Here is a 22,761-nt window from a genome sequence, read left to right as displayed (position 1 = left end):
CTCACCATTGACTCTAAGTTTCCTCTGGCTCCTGTTACTTCCCCATCTATACTTTGTCAGGGTCCTCATGGGAGGGAGTTTCAAAATGCACATCTCATCTCTCACTATCCCGTCTCAAACCTGACCTCCTTAGATATCAGCAAGTGATTCTTTCTTAAAGGAAAAGCAATCATCTCACTTTCTTTTACATTTAAAAATATTTTTATTGCTTTCAGAGAGAAGGGAGAAGATATAGATAGAAACATCAATGATGAGAGGGAGTCATTGACCTGCACACCCCCTACTGGGGATCAAGCCTGCAAATGAGGCATGTGCCCTTGACCAGAATTGAACCGGGAGCCAAACCAGCTAGGGCTATCAATGTGTACCTTTTACCTAAAAAAATAAGGACAAAGTTAACCTTTATCCATATTTATTTAATAGATTAACAGTAGTTAACCTCTCTGCTAATCTAGACTCAGCACACGTAGTAAGCACTATAGATGGATTTGCTATAATTGTATGATTGGGTGTGTGTTTGTGGATCAGAGTCATGTATATGTGTGTGTGTTTGGTGAGTGCTCAGAATTAGCTTTAATTATAGAGATGTAAAATAAAGCATCTTGAGACCTGTGTCTAAGCAGTTTGTGCTCCAGGGGAATGAGGTGAGAAAAAGAGAGGGGGCGGGGGGAGAAGAGTAAAAGGATGGAAAGAGGGGAGGTCTCCGGGATGGGGTGTCCTCCCCTGCAGGTGGCCCGGGACTCCTGTGCCCTCTGAACCCTGAGCAGCAGTGCTCTCCTGCAGCAGGGGCCACCTCCCAGGAGCACTTCCTGTCCTGCTGGGGTGGTGGCCAGGGGCAGTCGAAGTGTGGCTCAGCCCCATGAGGATGAGGCTCTCCCAGCACTCAGCCCTTCCCTGGTGTCTGAGGGATCTCAGGCCAGGAGGGCCTCACAGATCAAATTTCTCCTCAATCAGACCAGTTCCCACGGAAACCTAAAGTCTCATCGTAACCATTTCAGCCTACCTCTCCCTTGGGCCCAGCTTAGTCCCCAGTGTCCTGCCCTCCCCAGACCCTAGCTTCTCCAGCCAGGCATTTGGCACATGGCACCCGGCCAGCCTGGGGCCGTAGGCCTGCTGGGGCGTTCTCGCCAGTCGGGGATGGCCTCAGGCCTGGGGAGGGTAAAATACTCTGCCGACAAGTTCAGTTAGTCTTCACCTGGTGGGAAAGACTCCCACCAAGCTCTTAGAACTCCCGTGCGATCTTGTGTTAACTGCTCCTGGAAATAAAACAGAGCGACAGGTCCTGCCGTGGCCGGTGTGGCTCAGTGGTTAGAGTGTAGGCCTGCGCACTGAAGGGTCTTGGATTGCAGGGTCAATCTCCAGTCCCAGTTGGGGCAGATGCGAGAGGCAACCAATCGATGTGCCTCTCTCACATTAATGTCTCTCTCTCCTTCTCTCTCTTTCTTTCTCACTCTCTCTCTTCCCCTTCCTCCCTCCCTCCCTTCCACTCTCTAAAAATCTATGGGAAAAATACCCTCAGGTGAGGATTAAGTAAATAAATCAGTGAAGCCACAGGTCCCAAAGAGCTGCCTCTGCCCCGTGCCCCGGCCCTTGGGCTTCAGACACCCGGTGCCCCGCGGCCGGCCCTGAGCACAGCCTGCCCCGCGCTGAGCTCTGAGATCCCGTCAGGGCGCCCTCAGCTCCTCAGCCCAGCAGAGCGTGGCCGCCTCCTGGCTGGGATGGTGACTCTTTCATCTGTACAGGCCGGTAGCCAGCACAGTGCGTGTCACCCGGGCCCCCCAAAATGTTTGTAAAATGAATGAGAACAGCCCCCCTGCGTGAGAGGAGGCTCCGGGGTCATCCCCCAGGGCAACTGCTGCCGTCTGGGCTTCTCTCCGTGACGGCGCTGGCAGGGCAGCAGACACAGTCCATCCAAGCTCTACTACCGTGTTTCCCCGAAAATAAGACATCCTCCGAAAATAAGACCTAGCTTATGGAAAGATACGACATCCCCTGAAAATAAGATCTAGCACAACTTTGGAGAAAAAATTAACATAAGACACTGTCTTATTTTGGGGGAAACAGGGTAGAAGCAGGGGTCTGCGTCATGTGACAACTCCTCTCCGCGAGCTTGTTCCTCCACCACCCGGAATGGTGATTGGCAGAGAGGGAAGCATGCTGACAGTCCCCAAGCTAAGTCACTTGTCTCCAGGGAGACCACACAGTGCAGGCGACAGGCATATAATTAGTCAACAACTAAGCTCACTTTCCAAAAACAAGAAGAGGAGGGAAGAGGGAAGGGTAGCCTTAATGTGGGGAACAGTAGCCCGGCCGTTGGAAAGGTGTTTGTGTCCTCTTGGCCTTCGGCCTGTCCAGGAGCCAAACTGAGGACCCCACACTCCGCCCAGGGGCCCCTGGGAGGCCAGCTGACCTCTGCACCACCCACTCTGCATGGAAAGTATTCTCTGAACACGAAGGCAAGGCTGAAGGTGGGACAGCCCAGTACCCTTGATCTCACCTGTGATCCCATCTCCCCAGGGCAGTCTGCTGTGAAGCCAGCACTCCCACTGACAGCCTCCCTCCTGGACAATGCCCCTCCTGACCATGCCCCTCCCACACCATGTGTGTCCCTCCCACACCATGTCCCTCCAGACCATGTCCCTCCCACACCTTGTCCCTCCTAGGTCCTGAGGAGATAGAGATTGGAAACCACGTACCAAGCTGCCGGGAATCGAGGACAGGCTCGGTATAGCAGGAGGGGAAGCAGGAATAGAGGGAAATGTGAAGTTTTGGATTACAGTTGTGGTGGCTGGTTTTTAGTTCTCCTTATAGCTCTCTGAATTTTCCAAATTATCAAAATTAAAATACTCTTCTTTCATGTCTAGACATCATATAACAAATTTACAATGAAAATGAAAATTACATACATTTAGAGATTTTAAAATGCCAATAATAGATTGTTTAGGAAAACGCAGAAAGTGGTTGTGTCCTCTTCTAGTGGGGTTCCGTTCCTGGGATCGGACACACCTTGCTCCGGGGCCGTAAGTGAGAACCAGCCAGCAGACATCAGGATAAATGTTAACCGCCAGCAGTGTGTGGGAGCGGGAGCTGACGTGCACCAGGCGCCTTGGGAATACAGAAGCCGGCTGCTCCCCACTGCGGCCGCAGAGCTAATGCACAAGGCTGAGGTGACTTCACCCCGAGGCGGGGGAGCCCGGCTGGCTGCACCCACACCCCCAGGAGCCGCACAGGCAGGAGAGCGGCCAGGCAGGGAGGCAGGGACAGCCGGACAGAGGAGGCGAGACTCCCTGTTCCTCTCAGCGGGAGGCTGCTCTCACCTGGTCTCTTTGCAGAGACCCGACTCCTCAGGAGCCCAGGGTCCTGGAGGACAGAGACCTGGCGATTGTCCCCCCACCAGCAGCCCTGGGGGAGGGTGAGGAAGCAGCGCTCTGGTTGGGTCTCCGAGTTGGAGACGTCATGGGTCATGAGATCATGGAGAGTTGTCAGGAGCCGTGCGTGAGGCAGAACTCCTCACGCTCTCCTCACGGGCCACCTGGAACCTTGGGGTTCAGAGGCTGTGTCTGCAGATGGGACCCCAGGCTGCTTCTGTCCACCGAGGATCGCACATGAGAGCCAGGCCCGGGCGCCACCCGCTCACGTGGCAGGCGGGGCGGGCGTGGACACTGCTCTTCTCACGGCTTCTGTGGTTTAGCTGGAGGGGAGCCCGTGGGCCAGCACAGCCCGGGAGGAAGAAGGTGGAGAAGCAGGCATTTCCTCCTAAGGCGATCCCAGCAGTTGGCTGGAGTTGGATGGAAATAGCCTGTGGAGACCTACAGGAAGTTCGCAAGGAGCTGGGAATGAGAGAAATGAGGCACCTAGGGTGATAGAAAGAAGGGACATATTGAGGAAGCATCTAAGTAATTCTTCTTCCCATCTATAAAATTAAGGTAAAAGCAATACCTCCCAGGGAACTTGTGAGGATTAAATGACATGATGTCCAGTCAGTTCTCTATATCTGTGGTTTCACATCTGCGGGAATTCAACCAACTGCACATGAAATTTGTGCACAGGTAAGGTCCCCAGGCCTGGCTGGCGATCAGGGCAGATCTGTTGGGCAACTGGCAGGGCAATTGGTAGCCCCCCTATCCGCACTGGCATGTGCCTTGGCTGGCCTGGTGCCGCCCATTCACTGGCCCTGCCTCCTGCCACCACCACTGGCTGGGGCCTGTGGGCTGGGGGCAGCTCCTGTGTTCCTGTCTTGAGCATCTGCCCCCTGGTGATGAGTGCACATCATAGCGACTGGTTGTTCTGTGGGTGGTTCCAACGTTTGGTCTATTTGCATATTAGGCTTATATTATATAGGATGTTTTTTAATTCTACAATAGAAAGTTCCACAATGCAAAACTTGATCTGGCATGTGCTCAGTATGATGTGGCATCCACATGAATGGAGTGGGGTGTGGGCCTGCCCTGCTGTAGGCTCTGGGTAAGTACAGGTTCCATGCAGACTCTGCACCACTTAAAAAGGAACTTGAGCATCTGCAGTCGATATCTCTGGATCTCGGAAACAACCCCCCCAGATACCGAGGACGGCTTAGATACAACCTGAGCACAGTGTTTTACACACAGCACTCACGCTTGATTTTTCATCCCTTCCTGCTGTTGTTTCATTTGAATGCCTGATATAATCTCACAGGATCCTGCAAAGTGCATATCCTCCCTCCCCTCCCAGCAGACTCCCCTCCCCACTGGGAACACTCTTAGCAGTTTGTGGATTGCCCAGAGTTTTTTGTGCAGGTGCAACCAAATACAAACATATGGTGTCATTTCCCTTTCTTACGCAAATGGAATGCACCGTGTGCTCTGCTCCACACTCAGGTTTTCACCTTCTTCTCGTCATATAAGTAATAGAGAAACTTTTCTCTATTTTACAGCTGAATGACATTCTACTGCATGGGTGTCCTAGTTATCAGCCCCTGATGGGCACGTGGGTTTCTTATTATAAACACTAGTGGCCTGGTGCATGAATTTGGGCACATTGAAAGGGAGTTAATTAGAAGAAATATTTTAATATCACTATTTGCCAGGTCCTGGGTGTGGGTATCCAGCTCCCTCCTCCCTCCTGTCAGAGCCTGTGATGCTGAGGGAAGCAGCATCAAAGCCAGCGCCTCACAGAGCTGCGGGCTCCCCCTAGTCTTGGAGTCCCACAGCCCCACTAGGCCGGTGCTACAGGTGACACGGGGTGGTGAGGGGGGTGAGAGTGGTGGCCTGGCTCTAGGGTAGGGGTGTCGAACTCAATCAGAGAAGGGGCCAAAATCTAAAATCCAGCCTAAATCACGGGCCGAATGGTTTACTGAACAGTCATAAACTGTCATTGTGATGGAAACGCAGCGGAGTGCAGTGATGACAGCGCGGTGCGGGCCACATTGCAAGGCCTGGCGGGACGGATTTGGCCCGCGGGCCTTGTGTTTGACACATGTGCTCTAAGGAAACCGCTCTGGGCCTCCCTGGTTACCTGTGGGTTCAGCCACATAAAGGGCCAGAGGCAGCAGCGGTGGAAGAAGCTGTCATGGCTGGCTCTTTGCCTGTCACGGTGGTGGGACTGCGGCAACAGCAGAACATGCCTTGATGGGAATGTCTCAACCAAAGGCGCTGGGCAGGGGCTGATTTAGAACGTGGCTGCCTGGCTCCCAGGGTTCCACCTTCTGTCGGGCTCCATCGTCAGGAAGTGAGGTCACCGCTCTGGTCAGGAAATGAAACTCTTGTGTGGGCAGCAGCTCAGGGCAGGGGGCCAGGCAGTGACCAGGGAGGTTTCTGTCATGTTCATACCCCAGGTCTGGGGGGTGACGTGGGGTGTGGGCAGCTCCCGCTACCCCAAGATTATCCCAACACTGGAGACGAATCTTTCCCGGGGGAGGTGGAGTGGGGGTGCTGCACTCAGGGGAGTCCCGGGGTCCCAGAGTCCTGCACCCCACAGGGCCACTCCCCCGAGTCCGCCCCATGGACTCCCCCATGCACCTCCCAGTCAACTTCCCTCCAGCGCCCTCGCACACAGCGTCAAGCCCAGCCCCGCCCACCTGCCCACACCCACTGTGCCCGCAGCCATCTTGTGACAGCGTGAGGGCATCACACATGAGGGCGTGACGACTACTTCGCCTTTTGTCAGTAAGGATACGGCACGGAATGACTCCTGTGTGTGTGACTCCGATCTGCGGGTTGCATTCCCAGAGGCGGAGTAGATGCCTGTGCAGTTGTGCAAATGGTACAGACTCCGCCATGGAAAGGGGAGTGCGCTGCCTGCTCTCCCGTCAGCCTGTGTCTGCAGCCCTCCCCCTCTCCCTCCTGCTCCCTCTCTCTCTCCCCTCCTCCCCCTCCCCCCTTCCTGACTGTGGTCTCCCTGCTTCCCTGTGCTTTGTGCTCCGGGCTGGTTGTCCCCTGGAGTCAGGTCACCCAGGCTAGCACCCTCACGCCCAGCTCTTCAGCTCAGCCCCAGTGAGAAGGCTCCCAGGAAAGTCCCGAGGCCAGGCCGGTGCCATCTCCTGGTGGGCACAGCCAGAGGGTGGGCAGTGACGGCAGCCTCACAGGAATCACAGGGCGGAGGGCGGAAGAGCTGCTGAGAGTTCAAAGCAGCACCACTGACAACAGCCAGCAAGGGGCACAGCCGGATTGCGTGGGAGCGGATGCCGGTGTGGCGGACCTGGCAGTACCACGCTCCTCACCGGTAAGAGGAGCGGCACCTCAGCAACACCACGCCAGGCCAGCCTCGGACGGCTGTGCCGGGGAGGGTGCGGGCACAGGCTCCTGGCTCTGCCGGGGAGGGTGCGGGCACAGGCCTCCTGGCTCTGCCGGGGAGGGTGCGGGCACAGGCCTCCTGGCTCTGCCGGGGAGGGTGCGGGCACAGGCTCCTCAGTGCGGCGCCGAGGACAGGGCCCTCCCGAGAAGCCGCGTCTCCGGAGGTGAAGAATGGACGGAGCTTGCAGCGGCCGGAGCAGTGGGACGTGCCGGGCGGCCGTGTCCTTTCCTCGGCTCGATGGGAACGTTTCACACAGACGGTGGCCAGCCGCACGACACTGAAAACTACCTGAATCCAGCTCCCACCGCCGGACACACAGCGGCTCGGTCCTGTGGGGAAGGGCGTGCAGGTGCCGGGAAAGGGGCTGGGAGGGCTTCCTGGAGGCGGCGTGCTATCCTGGGAAGAGTCACTGTTACTCAGAGGCCGGGCAGCGAAGCGGAGGAGCCACTGCGCTCGCTGGGCTGAAGGCTCATTCGCTGAGTCGACCAAACTCTTGGGCCTCCGGGTGCCCAAAGGAGTCACGGGAGTAAGGCTGAGGGCTCAGTGTGAGTGAGGGTGGTTTTGGGGGTGATCAGCAGCCTGGAGGAGGCTCCAGGGGTGGTCTGGCTGGAGACTCCCTGAATCTGTGGGATGCAAACTAGAAGGGCCAGGGAGCGGGGCATCACAGGGAGGGGGAGAGGCGGTTCCCTGGCCCGCCTGCGAGTGGGAGTGGACTGGCCCTGGAATCTGTATTTCTACATGCGCCCGGCCCTCTCATGGACAACCAGGTTTGGAAAACATGGTCTCGTCTTGAGAAGGAAAACCTCTATTTTGTAACAAACTGCTATTTGGAATTTTCTGCTGTTCTTAGATAAAATGTTGCTTTCTAGTCTGCTGTTCTTTCTAGTCTGCTGGAATTTTCTGCTGTTCTTAGATAAAATGTTGCTTTCTAGCCTGTTTGAAGAATGATAAAGATAAAATTGCTGTCTGACCTTGCAGGTCAAGACTAGGTATGCCCATAAATTTAGCTGTCTTTGTTTTCAAGGACAGCAGCGAGATAACCACTAATTGCACAGAGAGCTGCCTCCTTTATGAAAAGGGAAGCTCTGTTTGTACCTTTGCTTAGAATTTGGATTCATTTTCTCTAAGCCCATCGCGCGAGGAATAAAGTAAGCCTCTCCAAACTCTCCCGCACTGTTTGATTGTTCGGGAACTCTGCAACAGTCTAACCGCTCCTGTTGCAAAGGAGACTGCTGGCTACATGCTGGCTGCAGGCGCCGTGGCCCGGGGACAGCGGCCCAGAGACTGAGCGGCAGCTGTCTGACCAAATCAGTACCCTGAGCCAAGGCCTCCGAGTAAAAGGCCCCCTGCCCCTGCGTCCCCAGCGAAGAAGGCCTGAGTGGTGGGCCAATAGGGGAATGGTGGCTCGGCACAGCCAGCACCGAGTCCGAGGCTCTGACCACATTTCGACACTCACACCCGCAAAGCCAGAGGAGAGGCCAGCTCCGTCACCTCAGGGGCGGGAATTCCTCCGAGACTCCTTTCCATCCGCCCGTCCCGAATGGTTCTCCTCGCTCTTCACCCACCGCTGCTGCTTGCTGGTGCAAATGAAGGGAAGCTTTGCTGTTGCCATGGTTATACCGTCTCAGGCAGCTGCTGTCAGGTGTGAGCTGGTCTGAGGTGCTGGCTGGGCCCGGAGGAATGAGGAGGCTGCGGTGGCATCAGGCTGCAGGGACGGGTGTTCTCCAGCACCCCGGCCCCAAGGCGGGGCCCCAGCCGGCCTGAGTGGGCGTGAGGACAGCTCTCCCTTCGGTCCACACAGGCAGCCGCGAGGCTGTGACCGTGACCGTGGCCTCTGGTGGCTGCCCGCTGGGATGCAGGGCTGGTGTCTCAGGGTCTGGGTCGTGGAGGAAGCACTGAGGTCCGATGGGAGCACTGAGGTCCTTCCTTTGCTTTTATTTATTTTTTTTCTCGTTTGAATGATGTGTCCTTCCTGCTCTGAAACCTTCCAGGCAGGATGGACAGATAGCTCCTGAACTCTAATCCTGTGTTCTGGCCACAACCTGGAGGCAGCCGCGTCCTTCAGCCACTGTGTCGCAGCCTCGGGCTCTAGGTGAGTGAGTGACCGAATGACCGTCCTCTGCGTGGCCTGTGAACTCCTCGAGGGCAGTGTCCTGCGTGTGCCTCTCCCTCATGTCGAGACACGAGGACTTGTGTGTCCTTCTTAGGTAGGGGTGTCGAACTCAATCAGAGAAGGGGCCAAAATCTAAAATCCAGCCTAAATCGCGGGCCGAATGGTTTACTGAACAGTCATAAACTGTCATTGTGATGGAAACGCAGCGGAGTGCAGTGATGACAGCGCGGTGCGGGCCACATTGCAAGGCCTGGCGGGACGGATTTGGCCCGCGGGCCTTGTGTTTGACACATGTGTTCTTAGGGTTCAGCGGTGACTTGTTATTGTTCATCCTCACCCGAGGATCCACTTTTCCGTTGATTTAATTTTAGAGGAAGTAGAAGGGAGAGGGAGAGACGGGGAATGAGAAACATCGATGTGAGAGAGACACACTGGTTGGTTGCCCCCTGCTCATGCCCGGTGGGGCCAGGGATTGAACCTGCAGCCAAGGTACAGGTATGTGCCCTTGACCGGAACAGAGCGAAGGCCTTAAAGGAGCCGGTGTGTAAGGAGAGCACGTGGAGGCTGCTCCTCTTGACCCGGACGCTTAAGACCTCGTCGATTCCATGTCTACACCTTGTTCACCCGCACCTGCAGCTCCTCCTGCACCCACATCTGTATCCACGTAAACCGGGGGCCGCTGTGGACACGCAGCCGACGGGGACGGGGCATGGTGAGTGCTCAGAAATCAGCACGCGGGGCCCAAACAGCCAAACAGCGGGCCCCTAAGGCTAGTGGGGCGGGAGCAGAAGAGGCCATCCCTGCCAGCAGCATCGCTCATAAGCCTTCTAGAATCCAGCACACGGCGGTAAAATTCTAAGCAAAGGTACAAACAGAGCTTCCCTTTTTATAGAGGTTAAGGAACTCCTGTCCTGAAGTGCCCCCTCCCTCTCTGCCCAGAAAGCCCTACGTCCCCGAAGGACCTACTGCCGTTCCGGTCTCCGCGTTCCCCGAATCCTCGTCTGGGCCACAAGCCCTTCTCCTTTGACGTGGACGTGGCTCAGATTGCGTGGGAATGGTCTGCACGTCACCTGTGCGCCTTCCTGTTGTTTGTTTTCCTGCCTAATCGTCTGGCACGTGCAGCTTTTAGCTTGTAAGCCGCGCTGTCCTTCCTTACCGGCAAGGCCTTGTTCTGGCGCCTATGCGGTGCTTCGCTGTGATGGCGCGTTCGGGACCCAAACTGCAGACTCCGGCTCTTTCCCGGCTCAGCGGACTCAGCAGCCTCAGGTGCGGGGCCTGAGTGCCATCACGTACATCGGCTGTTCGGAGCTGAGGATGTTTGCTGAAGTCATGAACAGCTGCTCTTGGCGAGGCCTCAACAACAGCTTCCAGATTCCCCTTCCTCTCTGCACCATCATCGCACTCAGCCAGGCCCTGTCACCCAGAACTCCCGCGCGCACTCACACCTTTAAAAAAGTGTAATCTCTGCCCTAGCCGGGTGGCTCAGTGGATAGAGCATCGGCCTGTGGACCAAAGGGTGCCGGGATCAATTCCCGTCAAGGGCATGTACCTCAGCTGCAGACTCCTTCCTGGTCAGGGCTCGTGCTGGAGGCAACCAATGGGATGTGTTCCTCTCACATTGATGTTTCTCTCTGTCTGCCTCTCTCTCCCACTCTCCCTAAAAATCAGTGGGAAAATATCCTCAGGTGAGAAAATTAATTAATTAATAATTAACGTCTGATGAAGGGAAGCAGGTGCAGGAGGTAGAGAAGACCTGCAAGGCCTTATAAACAAAGCCTCTGATAGCGAGGGATTAAACAGGGCTGTACTCAGCTAAGAACCGGCTGCCTCGGGAAAAGCTTGCGGAGAAGATAGGATGGAAGAAAGCCTTGGGAGGGACCAGGCTTTTTATGTCTGAGAAAAGAGGGGGGCAGACCAATGGGAGGTGCATTAAATAAGCAATTAGCCCAAAGGTATCCATGCTGAGCTTTACTCACAGAGAAAGACAGACGAGGAGCTGCAGGCAATTAAGAGCTACTTCGATAAGATCAGAAAGCCTGGGGCCACGATGCCAGGAAGGGGAGGGCCTGGCAGCTGGGTGCGAGCAATTAGCAGGGCCGGGTGGCCAGAGCCCAGGGAGCCGGTAATGACCCTGGCTTGTCAGGGCTGACTCATCAGAGGGCCAGTAGGCTGGGCCCCAGGGTGGGAGGGGTGGGCGCTGCACAACTCCAAGTCTCTCAAGAGGTCTCAGGAAACCTGGGGGCTCCTGGCGGGACCCCTGTGCAGCTAAGTTCAGCTTATGTACATGCTGCGTGGATGCAGCGAGCAGATATAGCCAGAAGCAAGGCTGGTTGGCTTAAATCCGTTCATAAAGGAAGACATCAGCAGGACCTGCGCACCGGCCTGAGCCCTGAGCGGCCTGTTCCTGTCACTGGGCTGGCGCGGGAACAAGCCAGACCTTTCCCAGGATTCAGGGCTGGGCCGCCTTTGCTGTTGCTATTGCTGATGTTACGGAAAACGGCGGCATCTGACTTACCACCTACCATGGGCCAGGCCCTGGCTGAGCATCCTACAGGTATAAGCTCATTTAACCCTCAGAACATCCTGATGCTTACGTTTGTTCTCATTTTACAGGGAAGAAAATGAAAGCTCCCAGAGGTTAACCAGTGACCGCCACTCACGTCCCTGCAGAGAGACAGCCCTTCTCTGCCAGCCCCTGTGCTCACCTCCCTCCAGCAGTCACAGGGCGCCCTCCGGTGGGCACCGTGGCCTCTGACAGCCTCGGTTTTCCTGACCCCTGTCATGTGGTGGGGATGGGTGCCACTAGGAGTCCTTTAAAAAAAAAACAAAACTATATATATATATATATATATTTGATATTTTTACAGAGAGGAAGAGAGAGAGATAGAGTTAGAAACATTAATGAGAGAGAAACATCGACTAGCTGCCTCTTGCATACCCCCTACTGGGGATGTGCCCGCAATCAAGGTACATGCCCTTGACCGGAATCGAACCTGGGACCTTTCAGTCCACAGGCCAACGCTCTATCCACTGAGCCAAACTGATTTCAGCTAAGAGTCCTTTAATAGCAGCTGCAGGCACCTGTGGTAGAGAGAACAAAGGCTTAGAATGTGAAGAGGCTGCTGTTATTCTATTATTTTACTCTAGTGGTATACTGACCAGTAGTTACATGAAAACCAAAATATGAAATGGTAACTCACAGGATAAAAACCTCTTTTGAATTAATGTAACAAGTTAAATTTACTGCAAAATTAATAGTTTCTAAATGTGTTAGCCAGTGCTGTGCGTGAGAGGCTATAATAATTTGTAAAGAGGGTGCTCCTCTGTAATTTAGAAAAGTTATAAAAGTTTTATTTCATTTAAGTCCCTCAAAATTGAATCCTGAATCTGATAGCTGATTCCAGAATCTCTGTGAATAATAAAATTATCTTGTAAGGACAATTGGTTTTCAATGAACTATAATACCACGTTATCCAATCTCTTCCAATAAATAGTGTGTGTATATGTAATAGAAATATTTTGGGGAAATTTATTCCATTTTGTCTAAAGACAATGATCTTTCTTTCTTAGCTGCAGTGAACATTTATCTTTGTAACTTCTTCGCTGTGCCAATTTTAAATCCTCAATCAGCCACATTCACTGTGAGAGGGCCGACTGCGCGACAAATTGAATTGTAGGACGTTCTAGATGGCCTTCATCAGACTTGATTTGGTCAAAATCAGTCTTCCCCTTAATCAGCTTCTGCAGGATCCTTGGGAGGAGACAAACAGAAATTGCCAGATGGCTGAATCAGAACAAAATCAGAACTTCATTCTCACACCAGAAATGGGCAAGTGGAGGAGTGTGGTGCAGCCAAGGTGGTTATCGCCGAGGCCCAGATCTCTTCCTGATACCAGGTGATCTGAGAGGAACAGTGGCCGCTGGGATTTCCGAGCACACGCCCTACGGAAGCGCTAAGATTCACGACTCAGGTGCTCAGATGCATCATCACATCTGACGCTCAGACAACCCCTCACTCCACCACAGCTACGCATACCAGCACAGTGAAGTCAGGGCTCATGTCAGGGCCCATGTCAGGGTGATGTCAGGGCTGATGTCAGGGTGATGTCAGGGTGATGTCAGGGTGATGTCAGAGCTGATGTCAGGGTGATATCAGGGTGATGTCAGGGCTGATGTCAGGGCCGATGTCAGGGTGATGTCAGGGTGATGTCAGGGCCGATGTCAGGGTGATGTCAGGGCTGATATCATGGCTGATTCAGGGTGATGTCAGGGTGATGTCAAGACTGATGTCAGGGTGATGTCAGGGCTGATGTCAGGGTGATGTCAGGGTGATGTCAGGGCCAATGTCAGGGCCGATGTCAGGGTGATGTCAGGGCTGATGTCAGGGTGATGTCAGGGTGATGTCAGGGCCAATGTCAGGGTGATGTCAGGGTTGATGTCAGGGTGATGTCAGGGCTGATGTCAGGGCTGATGTCAGGGTGATGTCAGGGCTGATGTCAGGGCCAATGTCAGGGTGATGTCAGGGCTGATGTCAGGGCCAAAGTCAGGGTGATGTCAGGGTGATGTCAGGGCCAATGTCAGGGTGATGTCAGGGCTGATGTCAGGGCCGATGTCAGGGTGATGTCAGGGCCAATGTCAGGGTGATGTCAGGGTGATGTCAGGGCCGATGTCAGGGTGATGTCAGGATGATGTCAGGGCCAATGTCAGGGTGATGTCAGGGCCGATGTCAGGGTGATGTCAGGGCCGATGTCAGGGTGATGTCAGGGCCAATGTCAGGGTGATGTCAGGGCCGATGTCAGGGTGATGTCAGGGCCGATGTCAGGACAGATGTCAGTGTCAATGTCAGTGTCTATGTCAGTGCCCATGTCAGGAACAGCCCATGGTGTGGGTAGGACCCTCCTGGAGGCTCCGCACAGTCTGTGCCACAGGAACAGACTTCTGCTTGGATGGTGCCCTCTTGTTTCTTTTTAAGAAATCTTGGACAAGCAAACAAGAGAACTTCTCCCTCTTTGCTGGAATTGGGAGACATCTGTCACCTGAGCCACAATTGAGAGGAAGTCCCCAGGTTACCGTAAGGCCTCCCGGCAGCGTGCGGGCCGTGAGGGGCCATGGCATTAGGGTTCAGGCAAACCTAAAGCAGGGACACCATGAGGGCCAGGCCACAGGTGGTCGAGGTTTTCCCATAGTTCCTTTTGGCCCAAACCCTGGGGAGGCGGGGGTGGGCTCAGTGGGAGGGGAGTCACACAGACAGCGATGGCTGCAGGCCTGCAGGTGGCAGGAAGAAAGACACTGAACGGGGGCCAGGCCCCGGGCCCTCTCCTGGCGGGGAATGAAGGGAGGTGTGTGCCAAGGAATGATCCTAAGGAGGGGAGTCCCCGCCTCCGGGCGAGCTCGGCCACACAGGCACAAGCCTTCTGCAATGGCAGCTCCAGACGGCCCAGCCAGCCCGACAGTTATTGACGTAGAGACATGCGTGTCTGGCCATAAAGCAAGTATTAAATAAAGTATAAAAGCCACGGGAAAAGCACGAACAGGTGAAGAGCCGTGCCCCAGAAAGCCACTGTGAGGGAGCAGTGAAATATTTGACCAACGGCATCGCAACTGAAAAAAATAATAAAGCCGTCACCTTCATAGAAACCGGTCTGCAGAGCAGAGATAAGGGTTCCGGGAAAATACGGCAAGGCATCCGAGGTGGTGAAGGAGCTGGCTGGGAAAAGAGCAAGCACTGTCACAGACACAAAATGCAAGCGGGTGTTGTGGGTTCGAAGCCTGGGTTCAAAATAAGACCACTGGAGGCTGATCATTTATTTAAAAAGCAAACAAGGATTCATTGAACTGGCCAGGGCAGGCGCAAGAGTACCGCACGCAGGTGGACTCCAAACGACTGCGAGGCTTTAGGGGCAGGTGGTTATTTTTAAAGGTTCTGAGAAGGAAAACCCCCATTCTGCAACAAACTGTTGTTTGGAATTTTCTGCTGTTCTTCCTAGATAAAATGTTGCTTTCTAGTTTGCTTTAGCCTGTTTAAAGAATGATGAAGGTAAACTTAGCTGTCTGACCTTGCAGGCCAGAGACCAGATATACCCACAGTCTCAATACCATGCCAGGTGCATTTTTTTAATTGGATAGAACAGCATTGTTTTCGAGGCCAGCATCGAGATAACCACTAAGTGTACATAGGGCTGGCTCTTTAATGAAAGTTCTGCCTGTAACCCTGCCCAGAACTTGAACTCATCCTCCCTAAGCCCATCACGCGATGAACAAAGCAAGTAAGTGAAGGTCGAAGTCAGAATAGCAGGGTTAAAATTCAAACAGTAGTTTTTACCCAAGTATGATTGCTACCATATTTCAGCGGGAAGCCCCATAAACGGAAGAAACCCCATTGGAAACGTAGCAAGACATGAAAGACAGACAGAGAAACAGCAAACAAATGGGCTGAAGATTTAAAACATGAAATCAAAGACAAATACTTAAGAAGATTAGAGAGTGTGTGGGGGGTGGGCAGAGGGAGAAGGAGAGATACACATAGGAACCCAAAAGAAGATGATCCAAACAAAGGGACAGAAACATTATTTAAAGTCCAGTTAAATAAAACTCTGTGATAATGAAAGAAACTTTGCCCTGCTGATTGGCGAGATGAACTGCCCGGAAGCAGAGACGATCTGATAAAATACTAGGCTTCCAAGAAAAGGAACGTGGCTCATTAGACAGAAGGACTGAGTCCCGCAGACGGAGACAGATAAGGCGACGGTGCGCAGCCTGCGTGATGCACGGCCAGGAGGTGGAACAAAACAAACCATAAGGTAGTTCAGTGAACACGCTGATAAAGTCCCGAGAGGAGATGTGACCAGGCCTTTCACATCCTGACATCCAAACCCAAAGGGAGCAGGTCGTCTGTTACGGCCGCTGGCTCTCAGCACCTCCCCAGGCCTTCTAGAGGAGCGTGAGGCGAATGTGCAGGTGCGGGGTGCGGGATGCGGGAGGAGGACTGGAGACACTGAAGAGCTCCAGCACCGCCGGGAGCCGGGAGCCGGCGCCGAGCGAGAGCAGCAGCAGCACCCCCTGTGCCCAGGCCCCACAGGCAGCCTCCCTCTGGTTAAAGCCTCCGGGGGGAACTTGCTCCGTGTGCCCTTGGCTGGTCACTGCTTTGTGCAAAGCCCTCGCTCAGGAGCAGGTGTGGTTCCGGTCACTTCGCACACATGTGTCAGAACCGATGTTGGCTGACTTGTCCGGTGGTGACAGTTCTCTCTGGAACCTTCCATGCGATGCTCACCATCTGCAGCTTTCTCCTTTCCAGAAACACGTGCTTCAGAGGCTGCCAGCCAGCCAGACAGGGAGGCTGGAACCTCAGGCAGCACTCTCAGGAGTGCCCCTCTTCCCCGTCCCCACCCATTCGTGCAGCAGACACACGCCAGCACTGTCCCTGCCCGGCAGCCCAGGACCCACTGCAAACGGAGTGAACATGCAGCGTGGGCACGGCCCAGCCAGGAGGCTCCCGCAGACAGGCTCCTGCCACGGGGCTGGGAAGGGAAGTGATCTTTCTAGCAGCCTCAGGAGTTGACGTGTAACCGGCTACCCCACCTGCCAAGTCCCAGTGGCACAGGACTCCCCTTCTGACCCAGGAGAGCTGGCGCCCTGCCCCCTGCTGTCACTCAGGGTCAGGGCACCCGCACTGCGCTCGGAGTTCTTCCCGGAAAGAGGGTCTGATACTCACTGAGCACTTCCTCCTGGCTTTGCGGGCTCCCTCCAGGCGCTTCCTGGTTTAAGCCTCATATTTCTCAGAAGGGGAAGTGACAGTCCTCTGCCAATGAGGAAACAGGCTCGGAGAGAGAAGAAATGGTGAGAACTCGCCGCAGGTGCGAGGGGACAGGGACGTGTGAAGGGCTGGATGTGCCGGGCAGTCCGGGAGGGAGTGTCGGGGCTGCTGCCCAAGGAGGATGCTTGTCAATGAGGAAGGAGAGGACGGGGCCGGCTGGGGAGGAGAAGCGGAAACCAGAGGGTCACCCGCCAGTCGAGTGGAGTCCGGGGCGGGGGGGGGGGGGGGGGCGGGGGGAGGAGTCTGGGAAATGCAGGGGGGGGGGGCTTTGTGGCCGGCCGCTCCTGGGACACAACGGGTAGGGGTGTCCTCACTTTCTGGGAGCATAAAGCTCAGAAAGAGCCACCGTTGTCAGTCCCCCATTTTGTTCACATGAATGCCACTCACTGCTGGACACCCAGAGGCAATGAGGCGCCTCCTGGGAGGGCGAGGCGGTGAGGAGGGTGAGGAGGGGAGGAGGGCGAGGAGGGAGGAGGGAGGAGGCGAGGAGGGGAGGAGGGCGAGGCGGTGAGGAGGGTGAGGAGGGGAGGCAGGCAAGGCGGGCGAGGAGGGCAAGGACGGGAGGCAGGCGAGGAGGGGAGGAGGGCGAGGCGGGTGAGGAACGGTCTCCCAGGGGCTCAGTTAGTGCTGCTCCCGCTAAGCAGGGGGAGGCACAGGTGAACTGCTTTAGGGCAGACGTCCTGAAAGAGGGGTGCCTGAGATGCCAACGAAATATTAACATGAAGGCATGGTGCTCTCGCTCTGCTGTCCGCTATCTCCGTTCCCTCTCCTAAAGTATGGCCCACACTTCCTGGTGGCGCGGACGCAGCTCGTCCCGGACCATGCTGGCCGGCGCGGCTGCTGCCGGCTTTGTTCCGAGTGGTTGGGTGCCGCTCCTGGGCTTCTTCGGCTCGCAGGGGAGAGGGCAGCTGCAGGGCACCCCGGGTGCTGATGGTGGACCGGGCCGGACAGTCAGTTCTCGGGGACACCAAGTCAGGTGGGAGGGAGAAAAATGGAAAAGTTTGTTTGAAGGATAGGAGAGAAAAGTAAAAAGATGTTACAATGTGGCAAAGAGTGACCCTTTGATCAAAGCCAGAGGATCCATCCACGTTGGCAGTGTTTCTGGGGGGGCAGGGCTCAGCCGGGAGGTGTCTCCAGAAAGGGGGGACTACCACAGTGAGGGGTTACCTCCCGTTTTCGCAGGGAAAGAGCCGGTCAGAGCAAGTGCAAGAACAAGGCAGCTGGCAGGGATCGTTTCTGTGCCAAACAGGATGAAATTCAACCCCAAAAGTTCAAACTCATGTGTGAACACAATGATTAGCCCCGTTTCAACTTTATATAACAGCTATTACATTATACATAATTTATAACAATTCTGCTAACTACAAATATTATAATAAGCATGTTGTTTTTATTGTACTGGATGTCAGCTCAGAGAAAACATTGCTGCCTTTATTACACCGAATTATTAAACTAGTCTTGGTGCCAAAGATCGACCCAGATTATGTGAGTGTGAATTATTAAAGCAGGCCTGTTGGTTTGTATGACAGTGCCTTCCCACACGGGGACTCCTGAGGTCTGTTCCTGAGTTTCTGGGACTCTCCGGACCATGTCGCTTACAGCAGCACCTGCTGCCCCTGGGCCCCTCAGCACAGAGCGCCTGGCAGGAGCTTCAGTCTAAGGCGGAAACTGGGAATGTTACAATGCACACGGTGAGTGCGAAGGCGTCTATGAGGTAGGCATACAGACACCCAGGGCACCTTCCAGCTCCCCCTCTGAATACAATGCACAGTGCCTGTCGGCCAGCCGTCTCCTTCCCGGCGGGCACAGGATCTTAAGTGACGTGAAGTCAGACAAACGGAGAAAAGACTCGCAGATCTGATCCCGGGGCATTTTTCACCCGGCAGAGGAGAGGGGTCTGGTGACAAGATGGCCGTTCAGTTCCAATGACCTGCTTGCAGAGCGCCCATGTGTGATAAGGAGCTGGAGTCAGTGAGTTCTCAGAGAGAATCACCACCAAGTTCTGAGAGCTTCCAACCGGACCTTGTGCCCACCGCTGGGTCCCAGTCCGGGGTCAGGAAGGGAGCACAGGGAGCCCTGAGAGGCGTGAGGACGGATGGAGAGGATTGCAAGGCGAGGTCCAGTCTTACTGAGTCACGAGAACTGTGAAAGAGAACATGCACCAGATAATTAGGGATAAGGTTTTATTCAGCCCGGCCGGCATGGCTCAGTGGTTAAACGTCCACCTATGTACTAGGAGGTCAAGTTCGATTTCTGGTCAGGGCATATGCCCGGGTTGCAGGCTTGATCCCCAGTGTAGGGCGTTCAGGAGGCAGCCGACCAATGATTCTTTCTCATCATTGATGTTTCTATCTCTCTAGACCTCTCCCTTCTTCTTCGAAATCAATAAACTGTGTGTTGGGGGGAGAGGCAGTGCACGAATTCGTGCACCTTGAAAGGAACTTTGGGCTGTAAGGCTGCAGTAGGCACAGGGGCAGGTCTCTGCCCATCCTCCACAATCCCACCCAGCCCCTCCCACCGTGGCCCCCAGTCCCATGTCTGCAGGCAGCCCCGCTCCTGCTGTTGCCGCTCCTACTTGCTGATGGTGCAGAGAAATTGGGGCTGGTGCAGGCAGCAGGTGTGAGCTGTGGCTGCTGCCCCGATCACCCCTCAGGAGCAGGGGATGGTGGAGAAGTCTTCAAGGGTGATCAGGGCCGTTGCTCCCTAGCAACTGCTGATGGAGCCGAGTGATTGGGACCAGCACCAGGTACCAGCAGCAGGTGTAAGCAGAGGCTCTGGTGCTGGCTGCAGGTGCAGCCAATGCCAGCAATGGGTGTGAGCTGAACTGGCACCAGCAGCAGGTGCAAGCACCAGGTGGGACTGTGGCAAGCAGGAGAAAAGAATTTTCAGTAATCACCGGAGGCTTGCCCAATGACAGTGAATGACAGTGACTGGCACCCTGCCTTGGTCTGGCGCCCCTGCTCACCTGCTCCACCATCCCGCCATGGCCAATGCCAGCCATGTTCTGCACATGGCCCCTGGTGGTCAGCGCACATGATAGCCACCAATTGTTCGGTTGTTCTGTCGTTCAGTCTATTTGCATATTAGCCTTTTATTATATAGGATCTACACTAATAAAAGAGAAAGATGCAAACTGACCATACCTCCGCAATGCTCATCAGCCAATCAGGAGTGCGTATGCAAATTAACCCAACAAATTTGTATACCTAGGCACCCAGCGGCCTGGGTCCCAGGAACATCCTCAGTACCCAGGCTTCTCAGAGCTTGTAGGCCCATGTGTAGCCCTGAGGGCAGGTGCAGGTCCCAGCTGTGCGGGTCCCAGCTGTGTGGGTCATTGTCAGTCTTCTCCTTACCCCTCTTCCTTTAGGAAAAGGAAAAGCACTAGATCCAGAGAGGATTCAGTCTCGCCTGGGACAGCCCCCGAGTCCCTGGGATGTGCGGCCACTGGTCCAGCTGGGGTCCCGTCCCCGCAGGAAGGAAAGCAGGCATGTCACAGTGGTCAGGAGACAAGCGCTGTGATAAGTCTGCTGTCTCCAGCCTGGCTCCCCATTTCTGCACAACCTTAGTTAACCATCGCGTGCCTCAGTTTCCTCACCCCCACACATGGGCAGTCACCACCTCTGATTCCCTGGCCGGTCGGGACAATAGCACAGGGGGTGCTTACAACTGGGTGTGGCTTAAGCAAGGACTCAGAATTGCTGCAGTCTTAAAGATCCTTATTTCATGTCTTTTTTACCTTACTGACTTCTCTGATTCTCGGGGTATTGGTTTACTGTGTCCGGCCTCCAATCCCCACCTCTCTGGGAATTCGTGTCCTCATGCGGCCTGAAAGGTTTGACGCTCAGCCCCTGGCAGCAGGGGGTTCCTGTGGGGTCTCTGTGCACAGGATGTGGGTTCACCCTGGGGAGTCCCGCGGAGGCCTCTGCTGGGACCCCAATGTGTTCCTGGTTGGAGCACTTTTCTCTTCCATTCCTCAAACTGGCACCCCACCCCACACAGGAGGTAGAACTGGGCTGAGTCCCCTCTCAGCACTCCTCATGCTGGGGAGGACCCTGACTTCTCTAAGGACGGGTGTCCGCGCTGTGAACAGATGGCAGAGCCGCCTGGAGCGCTGCTCTCCCTTCAAGGAAAGGGCAGCCCTTTGAGGTTCCCAGTTGGCAGCAGGAGGTTCCTTTCAACTCCCCTCGGTCCTCAGGCCTAAGTCTCATCTTCTGCTCCCCGAGGGGCAACACCTGCCAGGCCTGGAAGGCCTTCAGTTGGGTCCCACCCCCTCCAACCCCTCCAGGCCCCCAGCTTCCTCCCACCTCCCACCCAGCTTCCTGCTCCTCTTCGCTCCTGGCCTGAGAATGCTCTTCTCTTTCTCTAACATTAGGGGTGTCGAACTCAATCAGAGAAGGGGCCAAAATCTAAAATCCAGCCTAAATCGCGGGCCGAATGGTTTACTGAACAGTCATAAACTGTCATTGTGATGGAAACGCAGTGGAGTGCAGTGATGACAGCGTGGTGCGGGCCACATTACAAGGCCTGGAGGGACGGATTTGGCCCGCGGGCCTTGTGTTTGACACATGTGCTCTAACACGTTAAGTGCATGTCCGTCCCCCGGGGACTGACACTACAGTACTTTCCGTCGGGAACTCTCCGGTTACTGGGGGAATCGGATGTCGGTGAGATCGGTACCGCGGGCTAAACGGAAAGGAAGACAAAGCAGCTTGGCGCTCACGCGTTAAGCACAGAACTCAGCCACACGCTGGAACAGGTTTGAACCCTTTACCCATCACTCCTGTGCTGGCAGGGGAGGGGTCGCTGTGCCCGCCCTGCCTAACGGACGGGCCCTGCTGGTTTGGAGAGATATCACGCTGAAGCATGAGGTGAGATAAGAGCAGGAAAGGAGTCTGACCCCCACGCCCACGGGGCTCCTGCAGGGAAATCACCCACCACCCACCCGTGGCCTGCACAAAGATTCCAAACTCTGGGTCCGCCCGCCCGCCCAGTCTTGAGCCTGATGGGCGGAGCAGCCCCCACGGAGGAGCGTGCTCAGTGAAGTCCTCTGTGCACTGGGACCAGGAGGGGGAGGAAGAAGGACAGGAAAAGTCTGGGGCTGAAGGCAGAGGGTCAGAGGCAGTGACCAGAGGGGCGCCGTGTGGCCTGCCCAGCACAGGACGGGGGCACCCTCCAGGATGGGCTCCCCCAGGGGGCTCCAGGCTTCAGCACCCCCACTTGTGGTGCCGGGATCCTCCCCCAAGAGCCACGCGCTGGACAGGGACGAGGGGACACCCTGCTGCACTGTCATTTCCCTGTGCACTTTGCACTCCTGTGGTGTTAGTGTCAGGTGCACAGCACAGAGGCTGCAGTTACACAGCGGACAGTGAGTGCCCACAGGTCCAGGCCCCTGGCAGCACCAGGCTGCCCAGCGCTGCTGGCGTTCCTGGTGCTGGGCTCCTGCTACACTGTGTGGACAGCCCAGCCTCAGCGGCCACGCCGCCGGCCACACACACAAAGCCCGGCGAGAAGGCGTGGTGGACAGCAATCCTGTGTTGGTGTTTTCCGTTTTGTTTTACTTATCGCCTCCCATTTAGCACCTCCCCCCAGGGAAAAGTGGGGGGAGAGAAACAAGTCTGCATTTTACAGGGTTGTACCCTTTCTCTCTGCGCATCCTTACTGTGTGTGATTTTACAAGATTGAAACATTAAATCCCAGGCAGATATGTTTGCACTTGCCTTACCTCACAAACTTCCAGTGAGCCTTTAAGAACATGAGCAGCCACTTGCTTACACGCTTCTAAATAAAGCAAACTCCGGAGCAGTCCCGCCCAGAGCCCGACTCCACTCGAGGCCAGCCCCCCTTCTCCCTCGGAGCTAGGGGGACTAAGTGCCAGCAGCCTCAGAGCAGCTTTGTTCGGTCTCTATTTCAAGCCAAAAAGGTCCTAAACTTCTAGCATGAAGTTCAAAGCACCTCACTTCGCAGTTGAGAATTTTAAAAAGTAGGAAATGCTGGGCAGTTATGTGATCCACTTAATTTATTGTTATTTTCATTTTACAAGTAGAGAAATGGAAACTCAAAAGCT

This window comes from Pipistrellus kuhlii, unplaced genomic scaffold (genome assembly GCF_014108245.1).
Source record: "Pipistrellus kuhlii isolate mPipKuh1 unplaced genomic scaffold, mPipKuh1.p scaffold_m20_p_18, whole genome shotgun sequence".
Classification (NCBI taxonomy): domain Eukaryota; kingdom Metazoa; phylum Chordata; class Mammalia; order Chiroptera; family Vespertilionidae; genus Pipistrellus; species Pipistrellus kuhlii.
This window is presented reverse-complemented; position numbering follows the sequence as displayed.